The sequence below is a fragment of the Miscanthus floridulus genome, unplaced genomic scaffold, assembly GCF_019320115.1.
Source record: "Miscanthus floridulus cultivar M001 unplaced genomic scaffold, ASM1932011v1 os_2481_1_2, whole genome shotgun sequence".
NCBI classification, from domain to species: domain Eukaryota; kingdom Viridiplantae; phylum Streptophyta; class Magnoliopsida; order Poales; family Poaceae; genus Miscanthus; species Miscanthus floridulus.
In genome coordinates this window covers 46,151-60,000 of record NW_027098326.1, presented here as the reverse complement: position 1 = coordinate 60,000, position 13,850 = coordinate 46,151, and the positions used below count along the sequence as shown (strand labels likewise).

The following is a 13,850-nucleotide window of genomic DNA, read 5'->3' as shown; positions in this document are numbered from 1 at the left end:
AGGACACCATCGTGCGGCTGAAGAACACGAGGGGGATCACCACGGTGATCGTCTCCCACAGCGTGAAGCAGATCCAGCGCATTGCGGACCTGGTGTGCCTCCTCGTCGCCGGCGAAGTCGTGGAGGTTCTCGCACCATCAGAGCTGTCCAGGGCCAAGCATCCCATGGCCCGGCGCTTCTTGGAGCTAAGCTGAATATTGATTTTAGCAAGTGGAAGATGTACTCTCATCATTCCAGATTATAAGACGTTTTAGCTTTTCTAGATATACATAAGAAAAATTATGTATCTACAAAAGCTAAAAACATTTTATAATTTAGAACGAAGGAAGTATATAATATCTTATTGTTGTGTGAGAAATATGTGTAATCATTTCAAACAAAATAATACAGTACAAATTATTGGTGTGGCATGTAAAATTAAACCTCACTCTATTCCGAATTATAGTTTACTAGTCTATCAACCCATGGCCAAGAATCTTAAAAAATATATGCAGCCCTCCATTCTTTTTAAGTATCACCTAAATTTTTGTGCTAACTAGATTTACAGAAGATAATAGTAATATTTGTATCTCCAAATTAGTATACTATAAAAAATAAATACAATAAATACAATAATATTTATTACGCACCATAAATATTAGTAGCTTTTGTATAGATTTGGTCAAATTGAATATGTTTGACTCATCAATATGTGATAATGACACTTAAAAAGGGACAGAGGGAGTAGGTGTTAGCGTTTAATGCCTACAACTAATAATAATAATAAAATATCTACAACCCACGGCCTAGAACTAATTTTGCATGTTTTGTCTTAACCTAATAGGTATATACATCTATGTAATCTCTACCCATTTATCATTATGTTATCAATTATGGATCTCTATGTTTATCATTTGTATCCATAGTTTTTCCTTCGTACATAGTACCTTTCTGTATCTTCAACTCATGCGATACCAATACTCAGACCTTTACAATATTGACTTTTGCTATTTATCTGTTAATAAATTTTTGGTACTAAATCTGTCAGATTTCTATACGTTTGATTGCACTTTAGGATTTGTGCTACAACTATCTATCGGGTCGCATTTATAAAAAATCTAGCAGTTTGACCACATTATCGACGTATAACTAGACACTTCCAACAATATATTATTATAGGCCCTGCTCATCAGCCCCACTTGTCAGCGGGTCCTATATCTGGAGGTTTAGGAGAGAAGAACGAGAGCCTCTCATCTATTAGGGACTAAATAGGAGCTCGGTTGGAGAGTTTTTCATGTGTTTCAACTCTTAAAATGGGATCAGGGCTTTAGTAAGGTCATGATCGGAGTTGCTCTAATCTCTTTATTTTAATTAGGCCTTCGCCTCGCTCGATCTGTAGTTCAGGCAAGGCAACATCCAAATGGTTGTCGTAGCTTTTCTTATCAATAATGATATCCTCAGGGCGTCCGCGCCACACGCCCGTGCCTCGCGCCGTGCGTCCACACCCGCTCCTCGCGCCTCCCGTTCTCCCGCCACGTCTGTGATCCATCTGCCTGTCGACCATGGGTGACCTCAAACTCCATGCCACCATCGAGTTCCGCGTCAATGAGCCTCCATTGGAGGGCAGCAAGTGGATAAGCATATGTTGCAACCATATGCTTCACGCGTTTCAGATATACAGTGCATATGTTTCATTCGGATGTTGCAAAAGTAGATCTGGTGTTGCATATGTTGCAACGGCTATACATGTATGTTGCAAGTGTATGTTTAAAATGTTTCAACTGTTTGAAACGTATGTTGCAAGTGTTTTATCTTGGATGTTGCATATGTTGCACTAGCTATACACATACATTTGCAAGTGTATGTTTCAAATGTTTTAGCTATTTCAAACGTATGTTGTAAGTATTTATCTGGATGTTGCATACTCCTTGCAGTGACCATACACATATGTTGCAAGTAAGGATGAAAACGGACGGCATGAATCCCGTTCCGTCTGTAACCGTATACCGTTTTTTCCTGTTTGTTTTCGTTTTTTTCGGGATAAACGGAAACGGGACCGAAAACGGGACGGAGTGAAACGGGACCGGGACCGAAAATGGTAGAGCGTTTGTCCGTCCGTATTTGCAGTATCCCGTTTTCGACCGGGATATCCCGTTTTGCATCCTGTTTTTATTAAGTCCGGGATAGGCCTGCTAAGAGCTTAGTCCATCCATAGAGCTGGCCCAACTTGGCCCAAGACACAACACCGCACCTGCACCCTCATCCCTAATGGCGACGCGGCCTCCCCCGCCCGTCGTCCTCTTTCTCTTCCTTCAATCCTCCGGTGCCAGACGCTGGCAGCCGCGCCCTCGGACCGGCTGATGTCGCGGGCTGGAGGACGGGGAGATCGTGGTGGCTGGACCAGGTGGTCACCGCGCTCGGCGTGGAGCGCGCTGCCGGCCGCGCGCACTGCGCCGGCTCCGACAGACTGCTCACCACCGACGTGCTCCTGGCAATGTTGAATCGCTTCTTCATGAACGTCGATGTGCTCGCGCACGCCAGAACCATCGTAGGCCTAGCGAAGTTTGCACTGCAGCCAGCCATGCTGTGTCCAACTGCTAATTTGTACAAATTGCTATTAGAAAACTATTGATTGGAGACTGCTCCGCATTTGATTATGTGTTTTCATATCGATTATTATTAATCTGAAGTTCTGAACTTTCAAGCATTCGAGTAACTGGTTCAGTATAGGCACGACCTGAACAAATTTTGCTACTAAGTACTGTCTGACACTATTCGTTATTTGACCATAGCAGAAACATCAATCAATCAGAAGAACTGGTACTTATGACAGCAGAGAAACAATGTAATAATATTTATGTGTGGTCTGCTAGGTGTATTATCTATTTACTAATGCACATTGGTTTCTATATTTGAGCTATCATATGCGGCGTGCAATCCCGGCTTAAGTTTCTGCTTACCATTCGTTTCCGTCTATTTTCCGATCATATTTACCCGTTTTCATATTACCGTTTATCCCGCTACCATTTTGGTTCCCAGTTGTCCGGCTCCCGCTCCCGTTTCCGTCAAAAAATATGAAAACAAAAACGGTAGAGCTATTTTCCGTTCGTTTTCGTCCGTTTTCATCTATAGTTGCAAGCGTATGTTTCTAAATATTTCATATGTTTCGGACATAGTCTTTCTCTTTTTCTTATAGAAAAAGAAAAGAAAGCTAAATCACATATACTACATTATACATTGTCAAAATCTAAGAAGAAGAAACCGTACATATTGCATCGGTCAAAACCAAATAAACACTGCTATTTTCTCCTCATATAAAGAACAGGTTCATCAAGAAATAATCAAATCAGCAATAACACATCTCCATTTGTTCGAGTGATCACAAGAAGCAACGATCGACCAACAAACATGAAAGCAACAATCCAAACACCCCCACCAAAGTTCAAACCAGGCACAACCGCCACTCGGCCTTCCCTCCAAACATTCAAATCAGCTTGCCCGGGGGCTGTCCATGACGGTCTCGAACGCCCCCACCAGCGCCTTCACCTTGCTCTTCCGCTTCTCCATCAGCTTGCTCTTGGCCTCCTCGATCACGTCGTTGCTCCGCGCCACCTCCTTCTTCTTGGGCTGCTCCTCCTCCGACCGCTTCTCCATGGCCGTCTTCACCTTGCGCCCCTTGAACGCCAGCGCCGACGACGCCGTCGTCCCCTCGGGGATCGCCGCCTGCTTCGATGGCACGCTCTTCTTCGCCGCGCCCGCCGGCGTCGTCGGCGCCGACGTGCTCTGCTGCTGAGTCTCCATCACCTCCTTCCCCTTGTTGATGGCTTCTGCCACCGGCGTCACGGGCTCCGAAGCGCTCACCTGTTTAGGCACTGCCTCCACATCGTCGTCGTCGTCGTCGTTGGCCGCTTCTCTCAGTGGCGTCGTCGGAGCTGACGCGCTCGATCCGGCAGCCGCTGTTGGCTCGTGGGCCACCTCTTCCTCGTGCTTCTGCAAAGGCGCGGGATCAGCTGCTTCCTTTGGTTCTTCAGAGATCACGCTCGATTCCTCCTTGGGTTCTTCAGAGATCACGCCGGTTTCTTGTTTTGGTTCCTCAGAGATCGCGTTCGTCTCAGAGTTCTCAGTCACCTCAGCTTGCTGGCTCTCCTCGACGACCTTCCCTTCCACCGTCCTGGTTGCCATTGCCAGCTCGTCTTCTCCCTCAGGCGTTGGCGCCTCCTTCGCCGCGGCTTCTTCTACAACGACGGCCGGCGAGCCATCGTCCGTGTGCTTCTGGGCCTCCGTTTCTGTCTGCACAGCCTCGCTGCTCTGCGGCGTGTCTTCTTGCAGCTCCAGCTTCTCCGCCTTCACCTGCTCAGCCTCCACCTGTATGATCTTCTCCTCCACAACAACGTCCTCCTCCTCCGATTTTCCCATCGGCTGTCCTGCGGCGACCTGCTCCTCTTGATACCTCACCGCCACCGTCGTGATGTCAGTACCGACAGCCTCCTGCGCCGTCGCGACGTCCTGCTCAATCTGGTCAGCAGCTTCGGACTCCAACAGGACAGGCTCCTCTGCTTCTGCTTCCACGGGAGTCACGACAGGCGACGGCTCGGCGGGCGTCTCCGGCTGCTGGTGCTGCTCCTCGACGGGCTGTGCTCTCGCCGTCTGGCCTTTGGCCCTCGCGACGGAAGCACCAGCGCCGCCCTTGCTGCCGGACGCCGAGGCCGCCGCCTCCTCCTCCTTGCTCTTCTTGCTGCGAGACCTGCTGCTGGCCTTGAACGCGTTGGACGCCCTCTGCATCAGCTGCCTCGGCGACACCGCGGCCCATCGCGACGTGGAGGTCGACGCCGGCGCCGGCGCTTTGGCCTTGGCCTTATCCTTGGGCGTGATCGGCCGCTGCGCGCCCACAGGCTGCGCCGGGGCCTTGTCCTTCTTGGGCGTGATCGGCCGCGGCGCGCCCACAGGCTGCGCCAGGGCCTTGTCCTTGGGCGTGATCGGCCGCCTCGCCGTGGCGGCGGTGCCCTTGGAGCCGCCGGCGGCTGCGGAGGTGGAGGAGGAGTGTGAGGGCGACGCCAGCGAGGAAGTCGACGAGGAGCTGTGCATCGACGAGCTCACGGTGGGACGGAGGAAGGACGGCATCGGCTTGTCGGCCGCCGCCGCCGCGGAGGACGGGCGCGACGGGTCGGAGCTGCGCGGGCTCGACGGGGGCCTGCCGGTCCCGCTCTTGCTTCTTGGGCGCGCGCCGTCGCTCGACCGCAGCGACGGCCGCGTGGCCATGGGCGGCTTCCGCTGCATCGCAACACAGAGCAGAGAGATTTGTCAATTGTTTTGCCGGTACAAGAAGTGCAAGGCAGAATGAGACGTGATTTGGGAGATTTGTATTTTTCTCTTCTCCGATTTGTATGTGGTTGACCTTGAAATGTTTAGACAACATGCATGCCATGTTTGCATTTTTGTGTATTTTCTCTCTTCTCTGTTGTCTGTGACAGAAACGAGACACTCCTGGCACGTTGTAATGACAATTAATGTTTTCTCTTTTTTATCCAAAAAGAAATGTTTTGATTGCATTCCATTTGTCCTACAACACGGTCAAGACATTCCACTCCAATACAAAGATTTCTTTCTACTCTTGAAGGCAGGAATTTCACACGAATTATACAGGAATTTTACAAAAATCGGTTCATTTTCACGTAAGCCTTATACGAATATAAAATATGCATGGGATTCTTTCAGTTATGCCAAGGAAAAATAAAACCTAAACGGAGAGGAAAGAAATCGATGAATCTAATCGAAAGCTAGGCACCCAAATCACAAAGCATGTGGCAACGCATCGAATTCGCTCGTCTAGGCGGATAGTTCCATGGCAAATAGGCGAGCGAATTTCCCTGGAAGAAGAGCGAAGGACGATAGCAACGTACCTGGAACCTAATGCACTCAATTCATGGTTGCTTTCTCAACCACAGGAACAATGAATAGGAATAGTATAACATGGTCTTGTTTGCGTGTCTCAAAACCATGAGGGGTGGAGAAACCGTCGTACCTTCGTAAGCAGGAAATGGCCAGGAATGGCGTGTTGTGGCGCAGTGGAGAGGGAGGAGGAGAAGGAGAGGGGGAGAAGACGAAGAAGGCAGCAGCAAGATGAGAAAAGGCCGGGCAACAGAAGAGCCCCATGTTTGCAAACAGAACCTGTCAAATAGTTGGCACTTGGCACTTGGCATGGCAGCTGTGAGGGCCGGTTACTAGTTGACACCTGGTGGAGGATCCATCTGTCATGGGCGTCGCTCGCTCTCCGTTTGGCTAATTTTACACCGGCCAGACCTTTTCATGGTTGGTCCAAAATGAGCTAAAATAAATTAATACAGCAAGACATGTAATAATGGTTATTAATATATGTGGGATAATGAACTCGTAAAATAGGGAACCTGGAAAACATTATTGGTTTACCTATCTGTATCCTTGTTAGTTCTGATGTTTCAAACTGTCGGTGTTTTGTTAACCGACTAGTAAATTTATACGATTATCGTGCTGCGTCAGGAAAACGACGGTAGCATCCAAAAGACACGAAGAATTATACTGGTTCAGGCCGGAGCCATACACCCAGTTTCAGAAATGATTGAGTGCGTGTTTCTAGCTGGAATGCTCTGAAGTTCTTATAATGAGGGGGGCAAGAATGATAGAAGAGTTAGGAGAGTGGAGCTAGACCTAGGAGATGGACTGCCCGAATGAAGGTTTTGGGAGTCCGATGCCTTGGAAGGGTGCACTGGCTGCTCTTATATACAGTCCGATGCCAGGTCACATACAGAGAAGAAGGTTCTCCCGACCGAGGGGTCTTGAGCCTGAGGGAGGGAACCTAGCTAACTTGGCTTGCAAGAAACGTCATCTTAGATTGTTGTAGCGCATGTCTGAGCATGGTTGTCGTCATGGTCTTGTGCCCACGTCGCGGCATGGGGTGGCGTGGTGCTACTGTGCCGGTTGTGGCGGCACTGTAGGCACGGTGGTGATTTGCAAGCCGTCCTGTGCGACGTGGTCTTACCGTGGCCTTCGTCATCGCCTCCTGATCTCCTAGGGACGTCGTACGGGAGTTGGTAGCCACCCCCATGTCGTTGATCGTCTTGCTGCTTGGGGGGCTGGTGGCCACGATCCCGAGCCTCGGGGGTCATAGCCTTCGCTAGCTTGGTTGGCCTCAAAGTAATGCCGTAGCGGGTGGAGTCGTACACCCGTCTTGTCGGGCCGTATTTGGACGGTGGGTCACCGTACTGGCCGCCACTGCTTAGTGGAGTTGTCTTATCTTTGCTGCATGGCGCAGGGATGGCATCTGACCGGGCTGAGGGGGCTGTTGTCCCCTCGGTCCTTGCGGGGTCAGTGCGGCGTGCCTGCTCTGGTCTGGCAGAGTCCGATCTCTCCCCGTTCCTTCCAGGGGTCGGGACGGGGAGAGGTCGTGTGGTGCCGCGCGGCGTATGATGAAGGCAGAAAGGAGAGGTCACGACCAACCCTTTCCTTAGTGTCTGGCCCAAGTCCACATAGCTTAGCTGGGCCTCGGTCGCTCGGGCTTATACCAGCTCATGTATCGTGGGCCGTCCGAGCGGCTGACTAATCGGTGTCTTGAGATACCTGGGGTATCATAACCCCGACACAAACATATTTATTTCTTTCAAAAATTGAAAACGCGTGCTTTCTTGCCTACAACAAATACATGCCATTTGAGTTGTAGCCAAATTTGATGATCCAAGGATCAAGATAGCAGAAAAACATTTATGAGCAAAGACCAATTTGTGGGATAATAAACTGGTAAAATAGGTAACCTGGAAATCATTATTAGTTACCCATTTGTATCCTTACTAGTCTGATGTTTCATGCATATTTATTTCTTTGATTGAAAAATTCCTCAAAAACGCGTGCTTTCTAGACAACATCAAATACATGCCATTGGAGTTGAGGCCAGATTTGATGATCCAAGTATCAAGTTAGCAGGAAAATTTGATGAGCAAGGACCAACCTGTTTATAGCATTATAAGTTTCCAAATTCAGGTTTGCATGCAAAGTATTGGGTCCTATGGCGATGGGGATTATACTAGTAGGCGTCATTTGGATGCAAAGTATTTTTTGGATGGTTTCAGAAAAATACTATAGCTTTGCAAATACTTTGGTTTTGTAGCACTATGAAATATTTGGGTCAGTGGCGGATCCAGAAATAGGTTAAGAGGAGGGCTAAATTATAGAACGCTACAAATTTTACTAGACATACACCCTTTGGAATGCTAAAATCTTAATTGCATGACTATGTTTTTTTTTTACTGAAGGCTTTATCCAGAAATAGATTATTTGATTTGATTTTTCCATTCAGACTTAAGAGTTTCTCCCTTAGAATTTGGCCTGCGAGGGGGCTGTTGAAAACCTTCCTCTGTCCCTAAATAAATCAGTTTGTAAAGTTATCTTAAACAAAACCTTTTTATGACCAAAAGAAAAGAGCAGAAATGTTTATGACACCAAATGAGCATATTATAAAAATATTTTATGTTGTGCCTAACGATACTAATTCGATTTCATCAATCTTGGTTCTCTTTTCTATAAATGCAGTTGAACTTAAAAAAAATGTTTGGCTTACGATATCCCCAAAAATTTGATTTATTCAGGGACATATGATTAGTGTTTTTAAATTTTCATAGGTCTCCAGCATACAAACATGGTGTAAGCCCTCTTCAACAGTTTTCCCAGGTTTCTAGGCTCAACATGGGCCGTTTGCCCCGGTATCATCGCGCGCACTGGCTGCGGTGGGCGGCTGTCTCTCTCTCGACTGGGCTTTTTGGCAGGCCGCCCAAAACCGCACGATTCCAGCTTCATCAGGAAGGAAAAAAAAAAAACAGTCCGGGAGGGGCAGCACGCGAGGAGTCGTTGACTCCACCCAATCATGCACGCACGGTGTTCGGCGACGCGGCGCGATCCGCCGGTCCCCGTACCCGCAAGCTGTGTACGCCTGCTTTTGATCTGGCAGGGAGGACGCAGGCAAGAGGCTCCAGCGGGTTGGGCCGTGGCTACCCACCGGCAAGTACGACGACTCCATCAAGCACCGCTGCCTGCCTGCTATGGCCGCCGCGCATGCACCAGCTGATGCCGCGGCCTCGAGAGAAAATGCACGCGACGCGACCCGGCAGGCAGCAGGACGGCCGCGTTCCCGCTCGGCACCGGCACACGCGCGCCCCGTTGCCACGTCCGGCACGGCGGCACCGGAACGCACGCTGCCTGCGGGATCGGTAATCTGGTCTCCTGGGATGACATGTCAGATAGGAGGGGGCCCTGTAATCTGTCTGTCCGGTGTAGTTTATTGCCACGTTCGAGCTCGAACGCATCGGCAGGCCTGTCCACGCGACAGCATTGCAGCAATCATACCCTGAATCCAAGCTTATCAAGAATCAAATCAGAGGGCTTTAGGTAAGATCCTAAACATAAAAAACGTACAATCGCAGACTTCATCGATCAGGATCGTACGTACAATAAGATCCCTTTGTTAACTAAGATCATAAAAGCGCGAATTACATGGTAAAATTGCAGATTTTAACAACTGTGCCTGAAACCGGACGCGTTCTGCTGTCAAGCAGCAAAAGCCATTTGCACCATTCAGCTCGAAGCAAAGTCGTCGTCCCCACGCCATGCCTGGATTCCCCCTTCCCAGGCCAGGACCCGAGGGTTTCCATTGAATATTCGATTCGACGCCAGCTAATGGCTTGGTAGTTCGGTTAAGCAGTGAGCGAGTGAGGGTTGGGTTATATTAGTGCACAGATGCCGTTACATGATTGGCCAACAACCAACGGACCGGACGGGCGCCAGGTGCTGCATTCATGCTCGTCTAGTGGCCTCGCCTCGATCAACCTCTGTGCCACTGCCATCTCCCTCCTGACCTCCTCCCTTATCTTCACCTTATCAGAGTTCAGAGAGGTTTTGCAACTGCCCATCATCATGCACGGCATGTCAAAAACCACCTGAAATTTTGCTGAAACTTGGAGAACCGGTCGACATCCGGGAGTGGATGTCGAACCGAAAGATCAACATAATGCAAGGCTGTAGCATAGCTTTCCTGGCAGGGAAGGAAGGATCGGACATCGGAGGGCGGGGGGGTCCAATGCGGCCAATTCCTTGCAAAAGCTGGTGTGCAGCTGGTTCTTCTGTTTGAGAAGAGAAGCGAAGCAATCATGGCCAAACGCAACGGACCAAGCACGAGATGCCCCCGCCTTTCGCCAAAGCAAAGCACAGGTGCGCTACGCAGCCAAAAGGCGCAAGGCGACAGGTAGCTTTCTTTGGCGCCGCAGGAGGATTTCGCAGAATTCGAACAAAATCTCCAGTCACACATGCACGCCCTAGATTAATTAGGGCACATCACAAAATTAAAGAAGATGCTATAGTTCAATGTTCGAGAAAAAAAAGATCAAGGATGTTGCAGCGCCACTAACTATGCATCACAGTGCATGCTATCATCCGGCACCTTTCTTTGTCTCCTAATATATATTCATTTTTTATTTAACACGTACTGTATGTCCGAATAAACGCTGCAAGAGAACAAACAAGGTTGGTTGCTCGCCAGTTGTGCCAGCGATCGGGCGTGTGTTCGATCTCTGGGATTGGCAGCGTGCCTCATGGGGTTTTTCTTCCGTAATAAATTTGTAGGTCCTGTATAGCCTTATGCGTGGATATACCATAATGGTCAGTGTGACTCATGCGTAGATATGCCATAATAGTCAGTGTGACGTGCCCGTCACGTACGAAGCCAGAATGACTTCGGATATCTCTCAGCCACGTGCAGCCTCTTCGTGTAGGTGTAGGTCTAGCTTACACACTAGTGTGGGTATGTGTGGTGGTGTGTTAGTTCAGATACTACGACTTGTACTAAAGTGCACGCGCGTACAGCAGACACGCATGGCGGAGCTCCCCCGTTTGGCGCCGTCCGTTACTACAAAATGGATGCACTTTTGTCAGGCTGTATGTTTCTTTGCCTGTTGTTTGTTACTGTGCTATAGATAATTGTCGAGAATTAAGAACAGGTGCCGTTGCTGATTTGGTCGTCAGGCACCTTTCCCGGTATTGTGCATGAACTAACTACTCCATTTTTTTTTAAAAGAAATCATTTACAACTGCCATAGCATACTCAAGTTCACCAGGTCTGTTGTTTTTCAACCTAATCCTGCTTTCTCCTTTCTTTCTTCAAAGGAAAACCTAACCCTATCTTTTCAAGGTGCCTACTTAACACTCTTGACATGTTTTGATTGGGAAGCTTGTGTATATGTTAGACTGTCATTCCAACGGCTGAAAGGTTCCAATCGAATTGAGCCGCCGATGTTTAAGCACCCCTTTAATTTGCAGTTGGTAGTTGGTACTTGGGGCTGTGCCGGCTCCTTGGTCAAAAAAAATGGCAAAGAAAAGGACTTGGTCTGGTCACAAGACCAGTAATCACCGAATATGCACCCTGTTCGCTTGTTGGTTTCAGCCAAGCTTATTCAACCAACCAACAGTGTTTTCCTCTCACAACAAACCAACACCAGCCAGCCTAGAAACCAACCAGCGAACACGCCGATGCACCCTTGAAGTAGACATAATCGCTAAAAACCAGTGTGAAGCAAACCCTTTTTTTGGGGGGGGGGAGGTGTAAAGTACATTTTTCAACCTCCAACTCGCATTAAAGTTCGATTTTCAACCTTCAACTATGAAACTGGGTAATAAACATCCTCCAACTGTCAAAACCGGACAAATTTGGTCATTGGCCTGTTTCAAAAGCGGTTTTCTATTTTCTAATAATGATAAAAATCCGGTTCGATCTCTAGAAGTTCGTAATTAATTTATTTTAAATTATAAAAATATGAAACTAGTTCTTGTTATATATATATATGTTGATGCTATATTTAAACTTGTTTAGATCTTACTTGTTTTAAATAAATAACAGGCATGACAACGAGCAATAAAGCAATAGGAACATATAAACCAATTCCAAATACCTATATATAGACCATAATCAAGTAGATAACATTTTTAGAAAAAAAAGTACTAATTTCATCTAAAATAAATGCCGGCGGGGAATAGCAATGTTATTGTATACATTAAATCTGTGCAAAATTTAAAACAATTTTAATTATAACATCAATATATATATATATAACATTTTTCGAAGAAAACATGAACTAGTTTCATATTTTTTTAATTTAAAATAAATTAATTACAAATTTCTAGAGATCGAACCAAATTTTATTATTATTAGAAAATAGAAAATCGCTTTTGAAACCAACGGATGACCAAATTTGTCCGGTTTTGACAATTGGAGGATATCTGTTACCCGGTTTCATAGTTGAAGGTTGAAAATCGAACTTCAATGCGAGTTGGAGGTTGAAAATGTACTTTACCCCTTTTTTTTGCGAGGTCAATAAGAAGGCATGTTCGTACCATAAAATTCTTGCCTCATTTGTTCTGACAGGCATTGCTCACCTGCAGAGTCTAATAGATTCTGGAGGCAAGATTAGGACTTGAACAAGCCATGCACCTGTTTCATTTGAGAAAGAAGTAGTGGCAACTCATCGCGTGTTAACTCTTACCTACTTATCTTTAATTCCAAGACTAACAGGAAATATATCCCATCTACATTGAACAGTGAGATGGATTTCACACCTTATTATTCGGCCAATACTCACGACATTATGCCTCTATGTTTTTAACCATTTATCAACCATGAAATAATTAATAGTCTTTGATCTGTTTTCCAAATCTTAAATTTCAAAAAATACTCACCCCGTTTCAAATTGTAAGTCTTTTTTGCTTTTTTTAAAATTCATAGTTTTTATTATGTATTTAGACATAATATATATCAAAAAATATAACAAAACTATGTAATTAGGAATGACAAAACGACATACAATTTGGAGTAATTCATATTACAATCTTGAACTACCATCTACCAAAGCCATTCAATTTTCAACTTAGGATGGTTTTTCCAATAAATTACTCCCTCATTTAACTTACAAATTGTTTTGACTTTTCTAAGTGCATAGTTTTTTTTTGCTATGTTTAATGTATTTAGAAAAAACAAAATGATTTATAGTTTAGATTTTTTATGCCACGTATCTGATTTTGGGACAGAGTTTTTAATTAACGCAGGCCGAGCTCCAAATGGTAGGCATCCTTTTCTTGCTCTTGCTTTCGAATCTTGTGTGATGGAGCCGTCTCAAAATTTTGATAGATGGATAATGATGAATGGATGAATGTAAGGGCACTCCAAAAGGACGGAAAATGATGGTTTGGCCAAGAAAGCTACTTGTACTATCATCGTTAAAACACACTAATCTTTTTCTTAGATAGCTATGCTTTTCATTTCTTATATACACCTATTTAGATGTTTATGAGTTTATTAATCTAAAAACACACACTTTATTATTATATATTATTTTGAACGAACCTAAAAGCACACTTCATAACCGGAGGAATTATCTTTCAAAAATGAAATTCCAAACGGATAAGTCACAGAGAAACCCTAGCTCGGTAGCTCCGCTGATTCGTTTCTTCGGACGTTAGAGAAGAGACAGCGGCGCCGCTGAAGTTTCCGACCGGCGGTGGCAACCCGTGTGCGGCCGGCAGGTCCAGCACGAATCACGGCGCGATCCCAACGGCTCCGATCCATCCGCGCCTGCGCGTGAGCCTCGCCCCGGGTCACGGGCGCACCTACGGCGAGTCCACGACGACGACGCGTGCGTGCCGCGCCCAGTCAGGCCGCCACGTGGAGGCGGAGCCCCCCCCCCCCCCCGGTTAACCCGGAGGAAGGGATCACGCGTTTCCCTCCCTGCGAACCCGACCCGCTAACGCCGCTAAATAAATCCGCCTGGGATCTGCCCAAATCCTCCCTCCGTCTGCTTGCCGTC

General features: G+C 46.8%; 1 pseudogene; it reads right to left on the bottom strand.

Annotated features, from left to right (window-relative positions):
• Positions 1-3,263: 3,263 nt before the first annotated feature.
• LOC136535027 (uncharacterized) lies at positions 3,264-6,234 on the bottom strand (annotated as a pseudogene).
• Between the last annotated feature and the right edge of the window lie 7,616 nt (positions 6,235-13,850).